The sequence below is a fragment of the Peromyscus leucopus genome, chromosome 3 (assembly GCF_004664715.2).
Source record: "Peromyscus leucopus breed LL Stock chromosome 3, UCI_PerLeu_2.1, whole genome shotgun sequence".
Lineage (NCBI taxonomy): Eukaryota > Metazoa > Chordata > Mammalia > Rodentia > Cricetidae > Peromyscus > Peromyscus leucopus.
The window spans coordinates 54,722,776-54,735,141 of record NC_051065.1 but is presented as its reverse complement, the minus strand read 5'-3'; the positions used below and the strand labels follow the sequence as shown (position 1 = coordinate 54,735,141).

The 12,366-nt window shown below is 40.6% G+C and overlaps 1 protein-coding gene across 3 annotated transcripts in view; it reads left to right on the top strand.

The window, feature by feature from the left end:
* Nucleotides 1-12,366, top strand: part of Exoc4 (exocyst complex component 4) — a 754,883-nt gene that overhangs the window by 116,931 nt on the left and 625,586 nt on the right. The gene's annotated exons all lie outside the window — the stretch shown is intronic.

Below are 12,366 nucleotides of genomic sequence, written 5' to 3'. Positions count from 1 at the left end.
GTTTTCAGCACCCAAGAGTTACATGTAAAACTTACCTTGTATATCTTCCTTTATAAAACTTTTATTTTACCTTGAGACATGATCTCATATGGCCTAGGGTAGCCCCAGGATCCCTTTGCTTCTACCACCACGTTGTACCACTATGCCCAGCCTCATAATTTTTAAATGATTGAATTACAAGCTTGTCTTTGGCTTAAATTTTAGCATTTTAACATTCAATTTAAAAGATTTTAGGATAGTAGTTTTTAATTGATTCATTTAGCTGAAATGATTTGAGTTTTCCTTTTTGAGACAGGGTCTCTCTATATAGCCCTGGTTGTACTAATACTGATAATCTCTATGTAGACCAGGCTAGCCTCCAACTCACAGAGATCTGCCTGCCTCTGCTTTCTGAATGCTGGAATTAAAGGTGTGTGCCACCATGTCATGTACTTTTTTTTTGTTGTTGTTGTTTAAACTCAACTTTGTGTTGAGAAATATTCTATGTCAGACATTTACTAAGTGTACCATATGGATTTTGTCACACTTACCTGTGCACAGTTATGATCATTTTCCTATGGTGAAGAATCAGGATTTCAGATTTACAAGAAAAGCAGACACTGCAAGAACTTCAGTTTTTTCTGTCCTAAAACGCCAAGCATTTTGATGGTTACCCTTAGATTGGTTTGGGCTTTTGCATTACTTGGGTCACTTATGGTTTGGGCCACAGCTTTGTTGAATCACCTGGATATTCTGAATGTTTTGGTAATCCCAGTGGTCACTAGGCCTCTCTCCATCCTCTTGTACTCTCCAGACTGGTCACCATATTAGCTGTGACTTTCTGCTTCCCTCTCTCCCTCTTTCCTCCCCTCTCTATTTTTAGAGGGAGTTGTTTTCTTTGCATATCATGCTTTCATTAAATTGTCATTGGCAGATGGCATAAACAACTTTTGGTGGTTACCTTTCCTTCCAGGCTACACGTCTTGTGTGTGTTCTGTACTTCTTGTAGTGGAGGGAGAAGCACCTCCTGGGAAACCATGCTGGTTCCACTACTTATGCTCTTGTTCTGGAGCCATAGTGGAATATACAAAGGAGGATATGTTTGCTATATTATGAATGGGTGGAATGTCCAATTTAAAAATGGAGTGGAAGTTAAAGGGTCCTTACCCTTAGACCTGAGGTGAAATCTGACATAGTACCTGCTGTTGCAGAATTTCATCTGATGGTGGCCTGCAAAATCTCTGTGAGTGCTAATGAATACGACATTCTCCCAAAGATTTTTCTCTAGATCTCTGCTGTGTAGGTAGGACCTTGTTGCTTTGGTTGAGGGGTGGTAAGAAATGCAGAAGCTGTAGCTGGAGATGTGCCCATATTCTACTAAGTCCCATTATTTGGTGTGTTTTCATTATATAAGTAGTCATTTGAAGTGTCCTTATTATTATTTATTGTGATTATTATTTGTTGCATCTACCTTCTTAAAACAGTGATTCTGTTAGGTATATAGCTACAGTTATCTGTGTACTCCTTCCAGAAAAAAAGAGCCTTTTTAAATTCTAATCAATTCTAATATGTATACTTCTGGTTCAGAGGCAGGGTTAGCAAATACTGTTAGTTCAGTTATATTAAAATCAAGACCACTGATATGTGACTTTCCTGGGACATGTTTAGAAGTGTGCATTTGCCCTGTGTAGAGAGGCCATTTATGGCCCAAAGGAAGAGTTCCATTCAACACCATCTTGGTGAACCAGTGAATTTATTGTAATTTACAGGAGTACAGAAAGCTCATGGGTAGCTACACCACCAAGGGCTCCCATCTCCATCAGTTGTTTAACTCTTAAATCACATTGACTGGCAACTCATGGAGGAACCAGATCTCCTAAAGACCTCCTGATCTTGATCTTCATGAGCCTCATGACGCCTTTCAGAAGGGAACATGAATAGACCTGATCTCGTGAGGTTGTCCTGTATGATGTGTGTGACTTATCACAGCTCTTTAACAGTTCTGTCCTGCCCAGAGAGAATAGCTATAGTATGCTTATGAACAGCAATACTGACAATAAAAAATTTCAAAATTGAATTTGGATTAATTTTGAAAGATGTGTCAGTGTTGCACACTTGTGAAAGTGGCAGTGCCCTGTACTTAGATAGCAAATGATGATAGGATGAAGAACGTCCTTGAGGATGGGACAGAGCGTCAATATCTGTATTTAATAGTGCTCAGGAAAATTAGACTATTGTGTTAGAACTGATGTCCATTTGAAGATTTTGGTCAATTTTAAAGTAGTGGCCCAAAGACAGCAAACATAGGTACTTTGTGTTTCTGACCTGAATGGTTGATAATGTTAATAAGTTCTTTCATTCAAGATAAGTTTTGACTGGAAAACAGCATCCTAATGTTAATAGTTATTGTCTCTTTTTGGAAAAGGGGACTTTCCAAGTTGCTTCTCTCTTTATTCCCACTCACTACTTTTATGTGTTTTTTTGCATTTATGTGTATATCAGTGGGTATCCCCACCTTCCTTTTCAGGTGATTGGGTAAAGATATTTTTTCTAGTGTTTCTTATGAAAATAATTTTGATTTGCAAGGTAGTTAAAATCAAGAATAATTGAGAACAGTTTGTGACATCATGGAAAAATGTTCAGTATGAACACAAGTACAGGAGAGCACCATAGAAGGGCAGGGGAGAGGACCATAGAAGGGCAGGGGAGAGGACCATAGAAGGGCAGGGGAGAGGACCATAGAAGGGCAGGGGAGAGGACCATAGAAGGGCAGGGGAGGACTATAGAAGGGGCAGGAGAAGACCATAGAAGGGCAGGGTAGGACCATAGAAGGGCAGGGGAAGACCATAGAAGGGCAGGAGAAGACCATGGTAGGGCAGGGGAGAGGACCATAGAAGGGGCAGGGGAAGACCATAGAAGGGCAGGGGAGGACCATAGAAGGGCAGGAGAGGACCATAGAAGGGGTGGGAGAGGACCACAGAAGGATGAAGTCAGAGTGGGTTAAAGTAGTTGACTTGATTGCTGAGATGGAAATTGGCACATTTAACATGGAGGTGAATATAAATGTGAAGAGACTGTGGAACCTGGGGACATGGAAGGTTGTTGTTAGTTTGTCCTGCAAGACAGTAAGTGTTACCACCGTTACTACTAACCAACCAACCAAACAGAAAAGTTAGGACAGACTAATTTTGGATTCTATGGAGATCTTTGGGCAGCTTTTGGATTTGGCTCTTTAAGCGCTAGCTGCTATTATTGTTTCTCTATTTTTCTACAATATGAAAATTTTCAAACATGTTCAACATGGTGTAATAGATTTCCATGCACCCATTCTCCAGCTTCACAGTTATCAGTTTATGGCCAGGATTGTTCATTTACTTCCTACCTATATTCTTTCTCCTATTTTGAAACAGTCTTAAAGATAATATTGTTTTGTCTCTATTTTAATATTTGTCTCTAAAAGTTAGGAACTATGTTTATAAAAACATAACTATAGCTAAAACCAAAATTCCTTTATCAAATATTCAGTGATATTTACATTTTCAGTTGCTCACATGTGATAATTATATGCTTTTCCTTTTCCGGATTCAGATGAAGTTGAAATGTTGTAGTTTGTTGAGTTTTTTAAGACTCTCAATCTAGGGGTGGAAAGATGATGGCTCAGAGGTTGGGAGCATTGGCTGTTCTTCCAGAGGACTTGAGTTTGATTCCCGGCAACCACATGGTGGCTCACAACTACCTGTAATGAGATCTGGTGCCCTCTCCTGTCCTGTAGGCATACATGCAGGCAGAGCACTATACATAATGAATAAACCTTAAAAAAAAAAAAGACATGTAGTCTGTACATTTTCCTTTCATTCTATTTTATTTTTCATCCCCTGATATTTATCAGTCAAACTTGATCATTTAGACTGCAGAATTTCCTGTATCCTAGATTTTGTTGATTGATTAGTGTCGTCTGGCAATAATGTTCAGACCAAATTGGTGGAGAAGAAAGTGGATGGAGAGAGACCAATTGGAAGGCAAGTTTAGTTAATGTGTTGCCAAAAAGGCTGGGCAGTAAAAAGAAAGGAGATAGAGATTAGAGAACTTTTTGAAAAATGAACAGCTTTCTAAAACCTTTTTACTTGACTCTTAGACATGGAGCTCTCCAAGTTAGGGTGAAAATTTAAGTGAAAATTAGGCTGAGAAAGATGGTGGCCTATCTTTGTTAAAGTTGAGGTATTGGCAGATACACCTATAGAACTGTTACAAGCAGCTTGATTGGACATGGGAAGCTGGGGTACGAGACCAAGAGGTCTGTCTACATGGGGTTAATAGCTGAGATTATTCAGATGGGCATGTCAGAATGGAAGGGCTGAGTGAGGACTAATTGTCCCAAGTAGTCTGTAGAGTGAGCTCTCTGTGGTTGTCACACAGGTACAGTCTGAGGCTGGAGCTTCTTGTGATGATGCCACATTGTCCTCTCTTTTCTGCTGCATGCTTATTTCATAGGGATTGATATAGAACGTGGATGCAAATGCTGTTCAGGTTAGGGGTGGTGTCTTCTGGAAGCTGGTGTTTTCTTTGGGCATCTAGACTGACCCCTTTTGGAGGAGGTAGATCCGTATACTAGATCCGTGAGTGAGCCTGGAAGTGCTAACAAGACAGAGTATGTAAGAGGCACTGTGGTTGGGGGACTGGTTATACTTTCCCTGGTGGTGTTTGTCTTTAATACCTGGGCTACCCTGCCTGACCTCCCTACCTCTGAGGACCTGTTGGTAAGATCACAGGTTTCTTGATGTCCTCTCTTGTTCTACCAGAACTTAGGATTTGTGGTTCATTAGGAATTATAAAGACTGTGTAAAATCATTATAAATGCCACCACTAAAAGGATTCTAAAAATATATATTCCTCCAAAGTCCCTCTTAAACTGCCTAACAGTGTCTGCTCACCACTCCTCTGTCTTTAGATGCCTTTTGCTTGTTGTAGAAAGATGGCAAAATAAATATTTGCCATTCAATCTACACATATAATTCAAAGTTTAAAGAAGGGTGACTGTAGCATGAATCTTAGAGTCTTATTAATAAAATCAGACCTGAACCAGGTATTGGGGTAAACACTGGAAGGTCAGAGAAACAGAACAAGCCACACCTAACCTCACCTGGCCAACTTTACAGCTGATCTTGTTTCCTCAGACTGGAAGCTTCTTTGCCCTCATCCCAATGGCTCTCAGCTGATCTGTGTTGCTCAAAACCTGAAAGCTTAACCAGCCAAATGCTTCTAGTTTCTGGTCTTCATGCCTTATATATCTTTCTCTTTCTACCACCACTCCCTGGGATTAAAGGCGTGAGTCACCATGCCTGGCTGTTTCCATTGTGGCCTTGAACTCACAGAGATCCCAGATGGATTTCTGCCTCTGGAATGCTAGGATTAAAGGTGTGTGCCACCATTTTCTAGCCTTTGTATCTAGTGGCTGTCTGTTCTCTGACCCCAGATAAATTTATTAGAGTACACAATATTTTGGGGAACACAATACCACCACGGGTGTCTCTTCTTTATATATGTTCAAATCCATCTTCATTTTTTTGTCAGTAAGATTATGTAGAAAATATTTTGACATTTAAAGTACAACTTTTATTTTCTTGTATCATTCTTGGCTTCTCATAATTATTTGCTGGTAATTTCAAAGAATTGCTCACACAAAAGAATGAAACACACCCTTCTAGATTAGCTACTTGAAGGTTTTGTATGGTTTTGAAATATGAAGTGAACAGCAACAAAACCCATGCTTTGGCTATGATTCCATGGGAAGATAAGGGCCGCAGCAGCAGCAGCAGCAGCAGCAGAATGAAGTGCGGCAGATGACGAAGGCTTAGCACCAAGTAGCCAGCCTGGGGGGCGGGGGGGGGGGGGGGGGGGGAGGGAGATTAACGACAGCACTTAGATATGTGCTAGCAGCGTGAGATGGCAATGAAAAAGGCCAGCACTATTTTTGGCTATGATGCACCAAACAGCATGTCATCACTGAGCCGAGATGATCATCCCTTTCTTCCAGTCCTCAGGAAGTGGCATCTGGAGGCTGCTTTGAGCGCTGGGCACGTGTGTCCCCGGGAGATAGGCAAATGGGCGAGAGTCCCAGAAACACCATCGACAGTAACTGAGGACTTCAGATGGGACATATTTTTTCTGCCTTTGCAGAGGAAGTGGCACATTTGAGAATGAATTTGGTATTAAAATGTATTAAGCTTTTCAGAGACAGGGAGATGCTGGTGGGCTAGCATCCCTGTAAAGTTGTTCATTAGAGAGTTTTGACTCCTCACTAGTTGGGATATATTTAATATAATGCACTTACAGAAATCACATGCATACTTCTGCAGATAGCCAATTATGAAAAAGAGACTTGTTTATGGTCAGCTCTATTCTGGTCAGGAACATGACCATCAGCATTGGCCCTGATGGATAGGATGATAAGAGGGACAGGAAACAACAGGTGATATACATCTTGCTTGTGAACAATATGGACTGAATAGTTTTTTGTAGTAATCTTTAAAAATTCCGCTATGAAATGGAGTGATTATTTACTTCTCACAATAGGGTAAGCATGTACAGCAGAAAGAAATTAAGAAATGCAGAATTGAAGTGGAAAGTCAGGGTGCATTTCTGTTTTTTTTTTTTTTTTTCCGAGTCAGGGTTTCTCTGTGTAGTTTTGGTGCCTGTCCTGGATCTCACTCTGTAGACCAGGTTGGCCTCGGCCAGGGTGCATTTTTGAGCAAAACTACTGGACTGTAGGATATCCTCCTGGGAAAATAAAGTTGAATTTTGTTTGACTTTTGATTTTGACAGAACTGAATATGTCATAGTGAAATAGGTTGAGTGTTCTTGTAGCATCTTTCACTTGTTTTTTCTCAGATTCTCTGTTATCTCTTTACCTGGTGTTCAGAAAGAAATTTCACATCTTATTTTTAGACACACAGGCATATTTAGATGATTTTCCTCATAGATATGGGCTTAAAACATGAAGGTTTATTGCTGTTGGGTTGATCTGGCAACTTTCCCTCTGATTTTATGGAGTGACTCCCTCTATGTAGCATATCGTTAGGTCCCTACTGAAGGTGCCAAAGTTTAGTAGACTGGGTGGTATGTATTAGGCTGAAGTCTTTTTCATCTGTGGGAACTGCCAGCCAGCTTCCATGAGTGGCTTTGGGATCCAAAGAACTTTGGAGGGGAGGTCATTGATATTTTCATTTTCTTCCCTTTTCCCATCATTTTGCTTTCAGGAAAAAGGTTATTCAGCAGCCTGTGTGCCCTTAGACTCTCTGTGGAAATATGGTCATTGTTCATTCCTGAGCTCCTTCGCATGTGGTGATGGCATGCATTTCAGTCTGCCTCTAGGAGTAACAGTGTCTATTAAAGAAGGAAACTGATAATGCCAACTCAACTGTAGTTTTACTGCTTGTACTCTCTTTCTTTGAGTAAACTCATCTAGTTGGAGAATATTGTTTCCTCAGCTCAGCATTCAGTATCTCCACACTGTGTAATCAGCTCTCAGGTCTACCTGTACTTGCTGTGTAGTACAACTGTCTTCAAATCAAATCATTCCTGCCTTTGTTTCCCAAATACATCTCTGTCTTTTCTTTTGTTTGTACTGCACATCTTTCCTACTGCCTTTGCCCTCATTCCTAAGCATCTTTTCTCTTGTGAGCCAACCCTCTGCTTTTTATCTGAACCATTCATTTCTTTTCAGGAACTCGATGAACTTTTACTTTTAGCAGTGTACTCATTTGACATATGTGTATTTCCTTTTCTTTAAGAAAGTTTAACCAGATTAAAGGTTGTCTCCTCCACCAGGGCCATGATCATTTTACACCTTTTAATCTCTCAATGCTACGCTGGATGGTTTTATATCAACTTGACATAGGCTAATGTCATTTGAGAGGAGGGAACCACAATTAAGATAATGCCTCAATAAGATCGGGCTGTAGGCAATTTTCTTAATTAGTGACAGATGGGGAAGGGTCCAGCCCCTTGTGGGTGGTGCTATCCCTGGGCTAGTGATCCTGGGTTCTATAAGAAAGCAGGCTGAACAAGCCTTGAAGAGCAAGTCAGCACCCCTCTAAGGCTCCTGTATCATCTCCTGCTTTCAGGCTCCTGCCCTGTTTGAGTTCCTTTCCTAACTTCCTTACATGATGAACAGTGATCTAGAAGTGTGAGCCAAATAAACCCTTTTCTCCCCAACTTGCTTTTTGGTCATGGTGTTTCATCACAACAATAGAATCCCTGACTCAGACAAGTTGGTACCAAGTTAGTGGGGTATTGCTATGATAGACCTGACCATGTTGTTTTGGCAGGGATTGTGGAAGGTTTTGGAACCTTGGGTGAGGAAAGCTGTTGAGTGTTGAGAACTCAGTGAGCTATTCTGTAGGAGCTTGGAAGATAAGGATGTTGAGAGCAGTGCAGATGATGGAGGCCTGACTTGTGGCGTTTCAGAGGGGAGCAAAGACTGCTGCCATTTGTGGGAAGAGTATATGGTGTCTTGGCAGCTGGAGCCAGAGAATCAGCTGTGATTAAGTAGATCTCAGAACCACTAAAGTAAAACTGTAGCATTGCTGGGGCAATGGATGCTGGCCAGCTGTTATTAAACCAATTGACCATTTGAGAGAAGAGAATATAATTGTTTCCCCACCTGAGTTTGACACAGGTTGTTATGTGCGATATCCACCTACTAAATACTTAACTGGTGAATGAGTAGTAGCTGCTCAACATTTATCTGTCATTGGTTGGTTGAACATTTACTACAAACTGTATTTCTATTCCCCTTAAATCCATATGATCAGTTCTGTTTTTTAAGGTGGTGGCGTTGAGAGGTGGAAGCTTTTGTGAAGGAATGAGCTGTTTGAGAGTATAGCAGATTCCATTTGTGAACGGAATCAGTGCCCCTTCACAGGCCTCAGAGATCTTCCTCTGCCATGTGGTGCCACAACTAAAACGTGGCTCCTGTGAACCAGGAAGCAGGCCTTCACAAAATACTAGACAAAACACTTCACAAAACCACTAGCTGGTGGTTTGATCTTAGATTTTCCAGCTTTTCTAAAACTGTGATGGAATAAATTTCTGTTGTTTATGAGCTACTCAGTATATAGTATTTTGTTATAGTATCCCCAAAAAAGGATAAAATTGAGTTTAAAATGCCTTTTAAGCCAGGTGGTGGCGTACGCCTTCAATCCCAGCACTCGGGCGGCAGAGGCAGGCAGATCTCTGTGAGTTCGAGGCCAGCCTGTGCTACAGAGAGAGTTCTAGGAAAGGCGCAAAGCTACACAGAGAAACCCTGTCTTGAGAAAAAAAGATGAACTTTGTAGACTTAAAAATATGTAGCACAAGAATCATAAAATTGAAAGTGTGATATGCTCTAGGAGACCAGTTCTTCCTGCTTTCTCTCATACGAGGCTGCTCTTCAATTCTTCTAAGAAGGTTCCTGGTCTGGCAACCGGACTTGAGACTGTTCCTGAATTGTCACCGTGTAACTGTTGTTCATGGGTCAGCGTGATTTCATTATGATTATGACAACACACTTGGCAAGGTGGTGGAACATTTGGTAGTAAGTTGGGCTAAAATAACTATCCAAGATTTTCCTTTATTCTTTAGAAAAAGACATTTAAAATTCTGATTTTCTTACATTTACTATAAAAATTTTTCTTTAATTCTTGCCATAAGTGAAACTCACTTGTACTAAAATAAATCCATTTCTTTCAGCTCTGTATTTGCTTTCTTTAGTGCTGTCTTTCTTTAGAACCTTTGGAGACTCTATTCTTCAGTTCTTTGGAGTAAATGTTAATTATGCAGAACATACATTCACAGGAGGCATAGTTACTGGTGAGTGCTGTGTAGGTCTTCTGAGTATGGTTTGCAAAGGGTCTTGTGATTCTCTGAGTGGTCGGGTGCTATTAAAATGTGAGGCCAACTGTACAGAACCAGGCTAACATCATTGATGGTTCATTCGCATAGTCAAAGAGTTAAACAAAAAGTCATATTAATTTTCAGCTCCATTAGAGATGCCTGAATCAAAAGGATGTTTGCCAAATGGGAAGGGACTAAATTGGTAAGAGAAGGAAATTTTAATTTCAAGCTTCAAGTGAATGTTACAAATGATGTAGCATAAAAATCCTCTACTAAAAGTGTTCTTTCTAAATACACTGTGGAGACAGGGAGAAGGGGAAAAACAAATTGTTAGTGTGTGACACTAAAATTGCTAGAATTGGGTCACTTAATTCTAGTAACCTATTTCTAAGGCCTCAGTTTAAAGCTGTCTGGCTAGCCTTGGCAATTAGTAATTTTGCCATGGTGGTTGTGTTATTCACTGTTTCTTGTCTCTGTGACAAAAGACCTAGCAGAAGTGAACTGAGGGACTGGAGGGCTGTTCTGGCTCCAGTTTCTGAGGGTGCAGTGTACTGTGATGAGAAGACATGACACCTGGTGGAGGCCTACTTTGTGACCATAGGAGCTTGCAATAGGGCTTATTCACATCTTGGTTGTTGATCAGGAAGCAGAGAGCATGATTGCAAGTTACTCTGACTATAACTTTCAGAGGCCTGCCTCATGTGACTCACATCTCCATTCATGCCATTTGGTCCTTCCATCCCAAATTCCACAACCTCCCTAGACATTGTCAACAGCTGGGCATCAGGAATCCAAACACATGAACCTGTGTGTCTGTTTAAATTGGAATCCTAACAATCTCTATGTTTACATTGTTGCTGATTAAGCAGAGGTTCATTCATTTTTTTCCTTACTTGGTACCTGTTGAAGATGATGAAAACCCCTTTTGCTTATAGATGGGCAAGCGTAAACTTCCTGAACAGTGATAGGGCTATTTAAAGCACTCACAGTAGGAAAAGTTTGTGTTTTAAATATAAAAGAATCATACAATTTTCTAGCACCCATATGTAGTGTTTAGCCATTCCAGTTTTGATCTGGAAGTTCCAATCTCCACTGAGGCTTCGGTAACTGTCACGCCTACAAGGTGGGGCCAAGAGAGGACCCCGAAGACCCGAGATCTGGATGGGCCAGTTCTCTTGGTTCCTGGACCCTGGACCCTGGAGGTAGACCAAACAGAGTTCTCCAGAGAACACCGCCAGACTGTGCTACATCTTTCCTGTTACCTATCCCTTCACTTTTAAGTTACCCCACAAAATAAACCCCTCTTTTAACTACGTGGAGTTGCCTTAATATTTTAACCAGTGCCCATATGTAAGCACCATCTCACTATGTATGTAAAGTGGTTCATTGTGATCATTATCAGGGTCAGATCGATGAAGAAAGGAATGCAGTGCAGAGCATGAGAAAATCTTGATCTTTTCTGTTATTTTCTTGGTTTTATTGCCTAATATATCTCCCTTCATCCATGGCTTCTGGGATGTAGATAGAGCATAGACATGGCACAGTATTTAAAGGAGCAGGGTATTGGAACCCCAGGACAGTAGCTCTGAAATTACTGAGACTAGGTTGGGTCCTTTGAAACTCTACAAACAGTTTAGTGCTCACATTAAAATAAGAAAGAACAGGCAACCTCTCTATATATGAAATACACACACACACACACACACACACACACACACACACTTTAGGAAAGGCCATCTGTTCATTCTGTCTGCATTTCTGTGGGGACTTAATCTGACAGTGAATCATTTGGGATTCTTAAGAAGAAATTTATACTAATACTGTACTGTGTGGGAAAGAGTGGGGGCAAGTAAAACTTTTTCTTTAAGGATTGTTTTGCTCTCCACTCCCTGCCTCCCTTCTTTTCTACCATACTTGCACATGAAAATATGATGCTTTTCCCCTAATTTTTTGTTACCTTTTAATGATTATGGGAGAGATTTATCCTTTTGTCTTACTATGAAAAAATTTTCAGGATTCCATCAGGAATAACTTTGACAGACAGGTGGTTTTCAAAGTGTTAGTTCCCAGACCAGCAGCATCTGCATAACTTGGAAACTAGTTAGAAATGCAAATGTTCGCATTCTATCCTAGACTACTGGCAGAGAAACTTATGGAGGCTGGGACTCTGCAATCTGTGTTTAACAATCTGTGGCTGGAGGACATAGAATTCAACACTAGACTGGATTAAAGAAATGGTAGTGTTATTTCAGAAAACTTCATCCAGGCTTATGGTAGTGAATGTGACCTGGTTCAAGTTGTATGTATTATTTCTTTCAGCTATCCCAACCTTCCTGGGAACTTGCTGTATATCCTTTTGTTCCGATGGTGACATTGTATTCAAGCACAGATGATTGGTAAGGATCTGAGCCAGGCTTAGAATTTTGATAATAATTTCAAAGTCAATTCTCTTTACTACTGTTGAACAGGAATATTTGGAGAAGAATGAATGGTTTTAATTAATTATTCTTGAGA